This window comes from Phragmites australis, chromosome 2 (assembly GCF_958298935.1).
Source record: "Phragmites australis chromosome 2, lpPhrAust1.1, whole genome shotgun sequence".
NCBI lineage: Eukaryota > Viridiplantae > Streptophyta > Magnoliopsida > Poales > Poaceae > Phragmites > Phragmites australis.
In genome coordinates, this window is record NC_084922.1 from 13,957,595 (window position 1) to 13,972,351 (window position 14,757).

Sequence of the window (14,757 nt, forward strand, 5' to 3'; positions counted from 1 at the left end):
TGTTGCAAAAAACCCCCAAATGTTTGATTTTATTGGAAAAACACCCCCAAAAAGTCAAAAAAATTTAAAAAAAATCATAAAAAATTCTAAAAAAAACTAGAGACAATTATAAGACCTTTTGTGAAATTTGTTTTCAAAAATAATATCCTTTGCATCATATTTCATGGAGAGTAAGTTTGAAAAAAAAGAAAAACGTGCAACTCATTTATTAATTCGAGTTAAATGCATAGTTAATTATTTACTAATCCAAAAATCATGAAACAAAATTTTTTAGTCTTCTTACATGATCCTCTATCTTGTAAAAATACATGAAATCTTGAAATAGTTATTGTAACGTGCAAGATTGAGTAAATGTGTTGCAGATAGATTAATTCATAACTAATCCATAACACCCCCAAAATTAGTAAAACCACTTTTATTAGTTTACTTAAACAATTATTTGTGTAGGAAAAATAATGGTAGACATGACAAAGTTAAAATAACATGAGTTAATAAATGAGCTGCACATTTTTCTTTTTTTTCCAAACTTCCTCTCCATGAAATATGATGCAAAGGATATTATTTTTGAAAACAAATTTCACAGAAGGTCTTAGAATTGTCTCTAGTTTTTTTTAGAATTTTTTTAATGATTTTTTTTATTTTTTTGAATTTTTAGGGGGTTTTTTCAACAAAGTCAAACTTTTGGTGGTTTTCTGCAACAAAACAATTTTTAGGGGGGAAAGTCAAAATCCAAGTGACTTTTGGGGGGGTTTTGCAGTTTTCCCTTAAAAAAAAGAACAGAATTCTGGTTTCAGACGTTTTGTCCTCATTGATTTTGCAGGTCAAATCAAGAAGGTTCACTTGTATAATAGCATTTTCTTAGTAAACTACTCAGCATGCACCTACCGCAACCTCCAATGCTTTCTAGATTAGATTTCAGCTGATGCCTGTTGTACCAGATAGTCAGACTTAGACATACCCAAAACACTGCTGGCTCTCGGGCGACTCCATCAAAGCTAAGCTGATTCAGTTCATCGCCATACAGAACACAGCATATTTCAGTATTTTGAATAGATGTTTTATAACAAGGCTAAGAAAATAGTGGGAAAAGGCTAAATTTCATTAACAGAGTCAATAACTGGGCACAGAGTGGTAACTCAGATGCACACATCAACATAAACTAAATGCTGAATCAAATAACTAAAACATCAATTTTGTCCCTGTACATATTCTAATTCTTTAGTTCCTGAAGCCTAGATCGGGGTTGCATTAAAAGGTCTGACTATTTACAAAATCTCTCTCATCAAAGCAAAAGATTAGCAACAAAACAAATGTAAAAAAAGACTAAAACTAACAGCCACTACTATATAACGGGTTATGCTGGCATATCACTATCAGTATCTAATAGACCGGCAATGATAGAGCATCACTGTCGGTTTAAAAGTCGTACGAGAAGAATAAGCCAATATGGATTTATAAACCGGCAGTGATAAAGTGCATCACTACCGGCTAAAGGCTTGAGCCGGCAATGGTGCTTCACTGTCGGATGAAATCACCGATCGGTAGTGATACTTGAACTATCACTGCTGATTCTAGCCACAAATCGGCAGTAATAGTTCGTTAAGTATTACTGTCGGCTCGTGTTATGAACCGACAGTGATAATAGATATCAATACCGGCTCGTGCAACGAGCCGACAGTGATAAATGGATGATAGTTTATCTTAACAAATTTATAACTTTTTTATATGAAGTTGGATGAGGAAAAACTTTACATGAAAATTGTAGCCCTCGATGAGATCTACCACTTTGTAGTTGAAAACCTTTTAATTTGAAGTCATTTAAATACCCAAAGAATCTTAACAATGTTTCCACCTTAGTCGATGACAACTCATCTTAAAAATTTATAACTTTTTCATACGTAGTAGGATAGAGATAAAATTTATATGAACATTATAGAACTCGATTAGATCTACAATTTTACAGTCGATAACTTTTACATTTAAGTTCATTTAGATGTCCAAATAGTCGTTCAAACGTTTGATCAGAAAAAATCAAAATGATTGATTTTGCTATTGTACTTAAGAACAAATGAGAGGTGAGATGGTTAGAGGGGTCACATGCGTGGAGCTTATGATGTGAGGGCATGAGTTTGAGTCCTACAACTCACGCGATAAAAAAAAGTCAGTGAGCAGTGAGTGTCGAGGGCGGGTGAGCAGTGAATGATCGGTCACGAAAAAAATTATTTTTGTTTTTGGGTCAAAAACATCGAATCTGGGCCGACTATCACTACCGACTGAAGCCTTCAGCCGGAAGTGATAGCCGACTATCACTGTTGTGCAGTGATAATTTCTTCATTACTGGTCCCCAGGCCGACAGTGATAATCGATACTATCACCATCCGTTGGTCACTGTCGACTCTAAAACTGACAGTGAAGATTATTTTAAGGCAAATAGTGAAACCACTTTATATAGGAGCGAGCAAGTATTTCTGAATGAGCTTTGACATAATAAACCTGCAGGGAAGACTAAGTAGACCATTCGATTCTAGTGAAGCAAACGGTAGCACTTGAAATTTGAAAGGCCCATAAGAGGGACAACAAAATAATAAAGGGCATGAATGTCCAAGCATAACATATGTGCCAAAGATAATTATCAAACTATAATTGCTAATGATTTTTGTACAATGTAGTACTAGGATGGTATTCGACATGCTCCTCAAACAAGAAAAGCAAGCACCGCATGACAAACTAAAATCCGCACATAGTTACATTTTAAAATCTCTTCAGGTGTCAGTTTACAAAAGACGATGCAGAGACTTTCCATCGTCTTTCTGATGTAGAGCACCAGGTAGACTATTACCATTCAGTGCTGCATGGTACACACCCTTGTCCGCCAGCCCAAGATTAGAAAGAATTAAATTGCCTGCAGAGAGAGAAGGTTGTTATATGGTGGAAATCATGAAATATTAATTCATATAGAAAAGGTGAACAGTAATTTTGGAGCTTAGGAAAGATGAGAATACCTCCATTGCGGTCAGTTTTCTGACATTACTGGTTATAGCTTAGGATCTTCCTTTTCTTGTTCAGAAGGATAGTATACATGCAACCGATGGAACCACCTCCAAGTAATTTACAAATTGACAGAGGAGCAAAAACACATGACGTGCCTACGAGTTTAATAAGAGAAAAATAACTCTTGATTCAGAATTCCATTAGTCAAGATGAGAGGACCATATCAGTTACTCAACCCATGGAATCAAGATGAAAATAACATATTCTCACAATTTAACCATATTAGTTGATAATTCCAGAAATAAATGTAAATGTCACCACAAAAGACCCTTGACAGAGATTTTGCCGGTTCATGTGCCCCATACTTCGGAATATAGAAACAATGAGTAAATGTTTGGCTGTTTCATACAAACATGAAAAGGCACTCTAACCATGGTTGTCTCATGATCATGTGAAGTAACACTACTGCAAAAAACCACATCAGTGCCGGTTGAAAAATGGCATAAGTGTTAGTTTTTCAACCGACACTCTTTACTCGACACTGATAGTCGATTATTATCAATGTCGGTTCGCCATTATCACAGAATTAAAAAAAAAATAGAAAATTGGCGGCGGCGGGAGCGGCATCCTAGTCGGCTCGGAAAGAGCCAGATAGGATGCAGCTCTCGCAGTCGCTCCCGTCGCTGCTGTCGCACTCTTGTACCCACCACCACTGCCGCACTCTCGGACCTATCACTGCTGCTGCGTCCTCAGACCCGCCGCCTCTGCCACGCTGCCGATGCTGTGCTCTCGGACCCGTCGTCGCTGCATAAGTCTGACAACATGCAAGTGGAGTATAACATATCGAAGAACACCAACAGCATAGGCCAGACGCGAGCAAGCACATGCCTGCACTCCATAGTGGCTAGATTTGGAGATTAGAGCATGGGGCTTGTTGTGGTGAGGTGATGATAGAGGGGAGAGGTGGTGGGGCAGTGAGATGGCCGAAAAAGCAGAGGAAGGACGGAGCGCGACAACGGCAAGGAGCTCCTAGTTGAGTGAGAGAGAGCGGAGGCAGAGTGAGTTGATGAGCACACGACATAAGGTAGAGAGAGACAGAGAGTGGACAAGCACATACGCAAAGAGATAAGCCCAATGCCGATCGGATGCGAGAGAGCTCAGACTGAGCCAAAATCTCGTTCAATAAAATTTTTGGGTCTGCTATGTTTCAGTGCCGATTGAGACTACAACCAGCGTGGATGGTCGCAGCCAAAATCCTATTCAATAAAAATTTCAGGTCCGGCTATGCTTCAGTGTCGGTTGGTATATGAAACCGGCACTGATAGTAACAATTAGTGCCGGTTAGTGGATAGAACCGGCACTGAAGTATCAGTACCGGTTCTAAGCACCTCAGTCATTGTTCGCGTGCGAAAGTTTAAGAATCAACTCTGATATGTCTTTAGTTGCGATTTTTATTGAACTGTCACTGATGGGGTGCTACATATGTGGTGCTCTGTAGTAGTGTAATAATATCTTTCTTGTATGTAGGAATTCTTTATTCAGTTATAGAAGTTACAACAGTTACAAGAAGAAACCTAGCGATCAGCAAAACCTGGGAGGCCATACACAAGAAAACCTAGAAAAGGAGGCCTATGGAGGTCTAATATTATTCTAGTATTAGCTAAATAGACGTGAACAATACTATTGAGAAAATAACAATAATGGCAAAGTTGGTAACATACTGATTTAAGCCCATAATAAAACCTAAATAAATTCTAAATATCGATAAATGGAACAAACTGCTTTACTCTGGAAATTACAAGAAATTTTGCATACAAGGTTCCACTGTATTATTCATGCCTTCCTGTGTTTATTTGTAGGTTCCAACTCCAGCACTGCCATATTCAAGAAAGTATAAATTTACAACCAGTACTTACTCCATCCATGGAATCCCATGCTGGACTAAATTTCCTGTATGGTATCTCAAAATGACTGGCTGCACTGGTGCCCTTGCAAGGAAGGCTCCTGTCTAAACTGGAAGAAGGTAATCCCCATTTGTCGTACACTACCATAGAAAAGGTCACCTGCACCCCGTTTTCATTGCTGGTGCAAAAAATAACCGACAGCGATAGTATATCACTGTCGGTTCTTAAGCTCTAAGCGCGCAAAAAAGATTGTGCCAATAAGAACCGACAGTGATAATGGGTACCATTGCCAGTTCGTGTTACGAACCGACAATGATACATTACATCACTGACAGTTCGTAATATAAACAACCAGTGATGTTCAAATTATCACTGCCGGTTCTTAAAAAGACGTGTTTAAAAATTGAAGGGACGGCTTGTGAAGGGGCGGCTTGTGAACAACACCATTTGGAAACATAGTACCACCTGGACTCTAGAATGACTTGATCATTGATGAACCTGCAGAGTTGTTCCTGAATTGTGTTGATTCTCTATGGCAATTACCAGAATTGAAAAAATCAATATATTTGAACACGAGTAGAAAAATTAGTCATCAATATGTATACCACTTACCTCAAGTTTGGTAATGGTACTATAATTATTTTTGGTCCATCCATGCATAAAGTCACATACATAGTAGCCACATAAATTTTTGCCCTAGGCTTGAAGCCACAAGAAAAGTTTGTTATGATTTTTCATTCCTACCGGAACGGAAAGTGACGTCCTTCCTCTTGATGTAGCGCACATACACCCTGTACTTATGTGATTATTGACCGAAATTAGGCTTAGATTCAATCAATTCAAAGTTTACTAAAGCGTTAATGAAATGAGTTTACCTTTATAGCAAGTCTATGACAGGTTGGTATTCGACTACTGAATTTCTATTCCCGTCGAGGACAACGATACTGCTACAGCTAGTCTGGATCACAAAGAGGGCCCAGTGAAATCTGCACTTATGTCACCATAGGTAATTAGTCCTAAGTTCTAATATCATGATGCTAAAAAAGAGTACTACAAACATGGAGAGAAATACATACCCAAAGTTGTAAGGTAAAAGTATGTATTTCTTTAATTAGTATGTTTGAATAAATTCAAGCACATAATCCATGGTTGCCTATGGCAGGGTGGCGACCATCGTCTGGTTTATTTTCATTGGATCGACCATCGTCTGGTTTATTTTCATTGGATCGAGGAATCCTACTTCAGTGATGCCCTTTTGACCACATGTATGTATCTTCTTTCTACATACATAGGAAGTTAAGACATTCAATCTAATGGTATAAGAATTTATACTAGGAATTATAAATATAAGACACTTACAGAGTCCACAAACTTATGAGTTGAACGCCGAGAGCGTCTTGGTGGTACAGTCAATACATTTCATCAAAATGAATCTAGACTTCACCATCCCCGTGGAGGAAATTTCAATGTTTGTAGTGGAATGCGAATATCTCTCTACCAGCCTTCGACTGTTCCAAGTACCAGGCATGGAATCTCCGATTTGGGTTTTTACCTCTAACAGGGACTCGACCAGTGGTTCACTAAGCTTAAATTGCCATTTAGTTTTTGCCTTTTCAACCTTGGACACATCAAAAGGTGCTTCTTTTGTCATTCCGGCATCAATTAGAAAGTTTCTTTCTAATTCTTCATGTTGTTCTAGCACTTTTTATTTTTTTACCTTCTCGATTGATGCCTTCCTCAACTGTTTTTTACCCATGATGCGCACGTAGTTAGATTTTAGCGGTGGGTCCAGAGGTCTTGTCAAAATCTGAAGAAACTTGGCTACCATTGCTGGATCGATATCACTCTTCTCTGGCTCAGTACGTTTGAAGTGTGCAGTGACATCGACGCTCACTTTCCATCTGGTTTCCTCATTAGTTAAATTATAAGGTAGAGATGCCAACTTCTTAGATGCTAATTGCCGCTTCTTAGTTGCTGCTTGCTGCTATGATGAAGTCAATTTATGAGATGACATCGACTTTTGAGCTTATGCATGTGCTACCATCTTCTGAAGCGGGATAGGCGGTGGCAGTGAAGGGGTTGGAGATCTTTTGGGTGGACTGTGAAGCTGACGGAGGAGGAGGTGGAGGGCTTCTGGGTGGCTGTGGAGGCGACGGTGAAGGAGTCGGATATCCTCTGGTTGTGTCCGATGACTCCGAACTAGACCCAAACTCGTCTGTGTCTTTGCCAAATAATATGTCGCGCTTGTGCCATAGGACGTATTGACCTACATTTTCTGAGAGCCTCGTTTGCCCCGCCTCTCCAGGGTAATATAGGTTGCTTTTATGGTACTTATGCATTACATTATCGACATGTACCCTGGTGTATCCCTATAGTATCAGACGACGGTTGAAGAGGGTCCCTTCCACACATTGCTCAGCCAAACCCCTAGCCATCATGGTGTGAACACCCAAGACTAGCACGACAATCTTGCATGGTATGCTTTCTATTATGTCGTCCATGGGATGATGGATTAAGGCTTCTCTTGGAAGCGCCGTGGATGCGCAGCTGCTCCAGGGAGCACTAGGGCTCGGCACCAAAGCATTATCTGCGATGGCTAACAACTCATGCCTTGCTTGCTGCCTGGCTTGCTGCATAGTTGTTTCTATTTTGGCGTCTGTCATCCATCTCTTCTCTACAAGTTCTTCTTTTAGAATGGCCATCATTTCTGAAATATTTTCTTTTCTTTGTTTCTTGTAAGTGTCAGTGTTTTATTCGAATCCCACCTTCCTAGGCCTCAAACCCTTGCCGTGTGTACGATGTGTGTGCTCCTTGTTTCAAAATGCCAAGGTTACCTCATCGTTCTCCCTGTCTTCCTAGAAAGAGCCTTGGGAACACTGGCACTAAAAGGCCATTCGAAAAGAACCAACAGTGAAAATCCACTATCGCTGCCGGCTCTAGCCATGAGTCGGTATCACAGTCGGTTCATGTTATGAGCCGGCAGTGAAACCTTGACTATCACTGCCGGCTCTGGCCACCAACCGGTAATGATGCTCATCACTGCTAGCTCTAGCCACAAGCCGACAGTGATACTACCATTGCCAGCTCGTGGCTAGAGCTGGCAGTGACAGTGGATGATAGTTTATTTCAAAAAATTTATAACTTTTCATATGAAGTCAGATGGGGACAAACTTTATATCAAAACTGTAGCTCTCGACGAGATCTACAACTTTGTAGTTGAAAACTTTTCATTTGATATCATTTAGATATCCAATTAATAGTTTGAAGTTTTAGACAGAAGATGTCAAAAGGATTGTACATGCTAATAGTATGACTAGTACTTCTGTGGTGAGATGGTAAGGACGTATCGCACGAGCCGAGAGGTTCGAAGTTCGAGTGCCATGAACCACACGCACGTGTATTTGTGTAAAAAATCGTGTGACTTGTGACTTACGATGGTGCGGGAGTGGGGGTTCCTCGGGTGTAAAAAATATATTTTTTCATTTTTTCAGCCCCAAAAAGATCGATTCGGTGCCCGACTATCACTGCCGGCTGAAGCCTTCACTGTCGGTCCCCGGACCGACAGTGGTAATCGGGAACTATCACTGCCCGTTGCCCACTGCTGGCTCCAAAACCGGCAGTGAAACCTCTTTACGGGCCAGCAGTGAAGGGGTTTTATTTAGTAGTGGAAAAACTAGATCCCCTAATAATATAATCATCCATTTAAATGGATAATAACTCACTGGCAAATGCATACAAAGTGAATAGACATGGAACTAAGGGTGCATATAGAAACCTACTGCAACCATATTGACAAAATTGCTAGCCTAATATGACAAAAACATCTTGACAAAATTTCAAGGTATGAAAGATACGAGACCAGGAAAATTCTGTGCATGTTAGGTTGGAATTTTTTCTACCAAATTGACACCCACAAAGAACAACCAAGGAAACAGCTGTGTCAATCGAACATGAATGCCCAAAATCAGAGAACAAAATATCTATACAGAATAGTTCAAATCATCTTGTTTCGTTGGAGAAGCAGTAAGGGGAGCACCTTCAGAGAGAGAGAGTTGAGATCTTCAGCAGAGTTACACAAGAAACACTTGATATAGTCACCAAATAGAAGGTACAACATCACATACCCAAACAAGCGCCAGCACTTCAACAACTGACAATATGAACATCATTAAACTAACAAATTGAACTAGGTTAGTGAGGCTAAGAGCTCCTAGCTCCTTACCATTGCACACGTCGATACACCTCCAAGCTCCCCACTTTCAACAAAAACTTAGATTTTGAACTCAAGAGTTCAAAAACTTCAGATTTGAATTTAGGAACTCACATTCAACTCATGGATTAAGAAAAAAAATTAACTCAAAATCATGAAGTTAGAAATAAAAATACTTTTAACTCGAATTCAAGAACTCGGAACTTAAGAATTTCGAACTTGGATCTAAGAACTTTGACTAAAAAACTCAACAACTTTCACTTCACATCTTGAACTTTGAGCATGAAAATGTCACTTTAATTCCGGAAAAAGTAACCTAGAGCAACCAAGGTAGCCGATCTATATCCTCTTCGCTCTTCGTTTTGCTCTCGCGGTTAGCAGTTCTAGCTTAGTTGTTAGTCCGTTACACTGCCAACTATGAAGGAACCCGAACCTTGGCTTGAACTAGCTCAGGTCTGAGCGTCTAATCTAAGCCAGCGTTCTGTTCAGTGACCATGATTGTCAAAACCTTCTCCTACTCGGCTACCTCATGGATATGTTACAAATCTGCTAATTAGATGGTGTAATTAGATACGCTACCTCATGGATTAGATATGCTACAAATTCTGAAGAACTTCTCTTACTCGGCTGCGTCCGTGAACAATCAAATCTGCAAGCACCATGGATGGAGGATGTTGACGCAGTCGTGGGCAAAACCTAATTAACAGATCAAATCTGCGAGCACCGCATGTCCGCGAGCCGACATGGGGACGGCGGCGGCCCTGCGCGGCGCCAGCCGGTGGCGCTACAGGTTGAGGGAAGAGGGAGGAAAATGAGAAGGAGAAGGAGAGGAAGGTACCTTTAGTGAATGCTCGGTGGCGGTGGGGAGCGGTCGGTAGTGGCAGGGAGTGGTTGGTGGCGGTTGATGGTTGCGATGGAGGCAACGTGTGGGGGAGCCAGGGGTGAGAAGTTCAATTGGGAGGCCAGGGAATCAAAGTTTCTGTTTTTTCAGCCAGGAATGTGGTGCAAGTGCTTATGGGCTTCACTGGAATGGGCTGGAATCTTATTTTCCAATTCTATGGTAGAGCCAAACAGGCCGAGCTTGGAATACGATTCCAATTCAGACTAATTCATAGGATCCAAACATGCCCATAGAGAATTATTGAGTGAAGGGAATCGTTTTACTTCTATTATATCCTGCATTTGATACTACACTTTTATATCTTTTTCTCCACTAATCTGAATTCTCAAGAACTAAAGCAATAGAATGCAGACTAAATTATGTCTAGTTGCATCCTAGCATATTATTAACGAACAAAAGTTGGTTAACAAATGATTCAGTATAGGCACAGGTGGACAGCCCGAACAATTTTCAGTACTACTGCAAGACAGCATGACAATTACAGAAACATCAATCTGCATTAGCATTGTTTGCCTTGATTCAGAGCTGGTTTTTGCCTTGACAAAAGAGTTCCAACTGTACGCCAACGTATTCTCATGCAAACAGTTTCATAGTACAAAGGGTTCTCTGGGCAAATACTTTGTGGGATCACTTTGGGTAGCAAATTCTGAAAACTCAATTTCTAGTTCCCATAATGAAGATTACTTACACAAACAAATGAACTAAAGAGGGTCACTGATACCAAAAGCACTATATCTGATAGCGATTGGTTGTAAAATTTTGAAGAAGTAGCACAAAATACCGATCTGGGTCACTGATACCAAAGCATGATCAAACTAACATGAAAATACAAAATTCTCCATGAAACACTACCTCGTTACAACCTCGTTGGTAGTCAATATCAGGTTCTTTTCTTATGTCAGCAACTGAAATTGCCTTGTTCAGTAGTACATTGACATAATCAAAACTTAAAAAAGTTGAAGAGAGGAAACAGTTCGGTGGTGGTAGATCATGGGAACATGTCAAAGGGTGACCATTAACCATTGGATTTTAGCAGCTCGTTCGTAGTTGTTTGGTGAGATAAACATACACCTCAGAATATTCAGGTAGCTACTTCCATCTGTGAAAAGTATCTTGTACTCTGTTAATCTGCAATATAATGGGGGCAAGAACAAAAGTTCAGTTACATGTAACTTAAACAGTAACAGCTAGGGAGAGTATCATTAGGATTGAAACTTCGATGTCAGAGTGAAGAATAGAGTCTGACTTGATGGGAACTCCTATGTATATACATCGAAGAGGTGTGTAGCACTAATTGCAGCAATTAGTTCAGTTACATGCAGGAAGTCTAAGCTGCAGTTTTGCTCCAATAAGTAATTCAGATAGCATTCAGAATAAAGGCAACTGCAGATAGTATTCAGGCAATTGACATGTCATCCAAATGGCATATGCTATAAGGTTCTCGATAAAATATCAGGCAATAGGTAGGTCCTTGATCATTGTGTTACGTGACATCTAAATCCCATAATTTTTCCATTGATAGTTTACTCAAGCATGGCAATGTGTTGATCAGTTGCTCATGAAACTAAATCAGCATGCAGCTAGTCTGTCTTGACGCTTAGAAAGTTTGTAAGGAGAAGCAAATATAGCCAGTAGCTGCATGGGACATGAATACATCATCACAGATTTATATTACTTCTGTGCTTGCTGCATTTATTTGCTGAGGCTACTTGCTTTTACTTCTACTCAGGCTAATCTAGAGTTCACAGTGATGTTGAGAATTGATATGACGCTGGAGATAGTAATGCTTAAATTGAACCCATCAATATCTTATTACAAGCTCACAGGCACAGGTGCAGCTAAAAACATCAAACATGTTTTCCTTCCACACATATAGAACATCATAACCCACACATTTAGCACATCCCTTTTCGTGAATAATCTACTAGGATAATATGTTCAATGGGATACCTTGGCAGGGAGGCGGTGTTGGCTTTGGGAACAGTGACGGGGATAGCGTCGGTTCCGTGGATGACAGGGATGGCGTTGGCTCCATGGGTGGCGTCGGCTCCGAGGATAGGGACGGCGGGGAGGCTTAGTGACAGGGATGAGGACAGCAGCCAGCTTCGGAAATGGCGCATTGGGAAGACAACGGGAATCAGCGGGTGTGCAAATGAGGAATGTAGAGGCTATAGTTAAGTCCAGTTTATATAGAGATAGAGTATCCGTGTCGGCTGTGTATCAGTGTCGTTGTATACCACAGCCGACAATGATACTTGGACTAGCGGTGCCATTTGTTTAACCCAGCTATCACTGATACTTGGACTATCAGTGTCAGTTGTAAAATTAAGTCACCACTGCTATTGGGGCTTTTAGTGCCTGTTTTCCCCTATAACTAGTATTGATATTGTTTTACTTTTTCCAGTTTATATAGGGATAGAGTACCAGTGTTGGCTGTGTATCAGTGTCGTTGTATACCACAGCTGACAATGATACTTGGACTATCGGTGCCATTTGTTTAACGCAGCTGGCACTGATACTTGGACTATCAGTGTCAGTTGTAAAATTAAGTCGCCACTAATATTGGGGCTTTTAATGCTTGTTTTTCCCTATAACTAGTACTAATATTGTTTTACTTTTTTTGACAAAACATTTTGTTGTATATCTAGGTTTATATTAGATCTATAATTTGTGTAGTACTTAATCATTATTTTTTGCATGAACTTACTTATTGTATATTTAAGTTTATAATTTATTGTATTCTAGGTAATTTACTTTATATTAGGTTTATAATTTATGTAGTACATATTTGTTACCTAAGGCAATGTATATATTTACAAAAAATCCAAGCTTTTTACTTGGTAGAAATTAAGGTAATTCTTAGTATGTACGAATTAGATCTATACCTATCATACAACAGCGAATTCTAAATTAATTATTACATCATAGCTGCTTTCATTTAACGATTATAGTTTTGTTATGATCACGGCATATGTAGGTGGGTTCCTCAGTGTCGTCAATGAGAGGCAGGTTGACATTCTCTCTGATAGGAGGCAGATCGTCGAATTGATTGCAGTTTTCCTTGTCGACGACATTCTCAACACCGACAATCTTTCTTTTTTCTTGAAGAACCACATGGCGTTCGTCCTTGTTAACTGGGTTCGTTTCCTTTACATAGAAGACTTGAGTAACATCTTTGGCAAGCACGAATGATTATTCTCTATATCTGATAAGTTTGAGGTTGACAGTAGTCATACCATACTTGTCGGTATTTACTTCACCTGGGAGTCTGACCCATAGGCACCGGAACAGGAGGATCTTCAACTGTTCTCCATATTGAAGCTCCCAAAACTCCACTATGAATCCATAGTAGGTCTCCATGGTTCCATCATGGTCATAGGAATCAATACCAATACCGCTATTTTGGTTAGTGCTCTTGTTGTCTTGTGCTCTCGTATAAAATGTATAGTCATTAATGTCGTAGTATGTATGAATCGTAGTTGACAGCCCATTAGCCAATATTTCCAACAGTGCATCATCTGTATCTTTATCCATCATGTGTCTACGTAACGAACTATTGAAATTATCTTTGTGTGCTCTTGCAATCCAATCCTCTGACTTTGTTGGATTTGTGGACCATAGCATTTGCACATTCTTATTGACATATGGGTCCACTGCAATTGATTGTTGCAAAACTATAAAGTGTGCTTGGGTGAACGAAATATAATCGTTGGAATGAACTGTATTATGACCTAGCATCCCTTTCCCCTTAAGCCTTCCCTAATGGCGAGATATATGCTTACCAATTGCTTTTAGATCCATGTAGTTGACAGCAAACTCAACGACCTCCTCCGTTCCCTAGCCTTGGGCCATGCAACCTTCCGGCCGACCTCGGTTACAAACATATTTCTTCAGAACTAAGATGAACATTTCGAAATGATACATCTGATGTAGAAATACGGGGCCAAGGTACTTTATCTCATGCACGATGTGAACAATGAGATGGGGTATTATGTCAAAAAATGATGGAGGGAAAATACTCTCATACTGGCATATAGTATGGACCACATCTTCCTGCAGCTTTGTTAGTTTGCTCAGATCGATGACCTTTTGTGAAATTGCATTGAAAAACGAACACAACTTTATGATTGGGTCTCAGACCTTATTCAACATAATACCTCTAACTGCAATAGAAAGCAACTGTATCATTATCATGTGACAATCATGGGACGTCATGCCAATTAACTTCAAAGTTTTCATGTTCACTAATCTCTTTACATTGGAGTAACCGGTCGGAACTTTGATTCCATGCAAGCAGCTGTACAGGCTGATCTTCTCTTCCTTGCTCAGGGTGTAGCAAGCCGTGGGAACTTTCCTAGGATTTTAGGATGTAGAATTTTCCTTAGCTTCATATCTTCCTGATCCAACCATGCATTAAGTGTATCTTTTGTTTTACCAGATATGTCTAGTAAGGTACCAATCAAGCTGTCAAACATGTTCTTCTCCCCATGTATGACGTCGATTGTGTGTTGGACCATCATTGCTTCCAATAAGGTAGGTTCCAAAAAATTGATCTCTTCTTAAATATAGGAGCGAGTTTTCCAGCTGGGAATTTTGTACTTCCTTTCCCCTTTCCAAGGATAACTCTAAGATTCGTTACCATCTTATATACATGCTCCCTAGTGTGAACCTTCGGAGCTCGATGATTCTCCACTGTGAAGTCAAAAGCTCTTTTATTCATGCGGTACAGGTGATCCGGACATAGGAACCTA

The 14,757-nt window shown here is 39.9% G+C and overlaps 1 pseudogene; it reads right to left on the bottom strand.

Annotated features, from left to right (window-relative positions):
• Nucleotides 1-2,416: 2,416 nt before the first annotated feature.
• The window catches only part of LOC133903112 (lysophospholipid acyltransferase LPEAT1-like), a 66,481-nt pseudogene continuing 54,140 nt past the window's right edge, over nt 2,417-14,757 (bottom strand).